A 254-nucleotide genomic window follows, 5' to 3' on the forward strand; every position below is an offset into this window, starting at 1 on the left:
AAGGAAGGGAGAAATCAAAGAGGGAAAAGTAAAGAGGAAAAAGATGGAAAATAGGAAAGGAGGAGGAAGAAAGGATAACAGATGAAGAAGGAGGAAGGAAGTTGTAAAATAATAAAACAATATGAAGGAAACAAGGAGGAAGGAAAGGGAAACGTGATGAAAAAATAAAGGAAGGAAGTGAGGAAGGAAGCAGGACGGAAGCAGGGGAGGAAGGAAGTTGTCAACCACTAAAAGAAGAGAGGAAGAAGAGAGGA

Source organism: Morone saxatilis, unplaced genomic scaffold (genome assembly GCF_004916995.1).
Source record: "Morone saxatilis isolate NCDOM2014 unplaced genomic scaffold, NCSU_SB_2.0 Contig7, whole genome shotgun sequence".
NCBI lineage: Eukaryota > Metazoa > Chordata > Actinopteri > Moronidae > Morone > Morone saxatilis.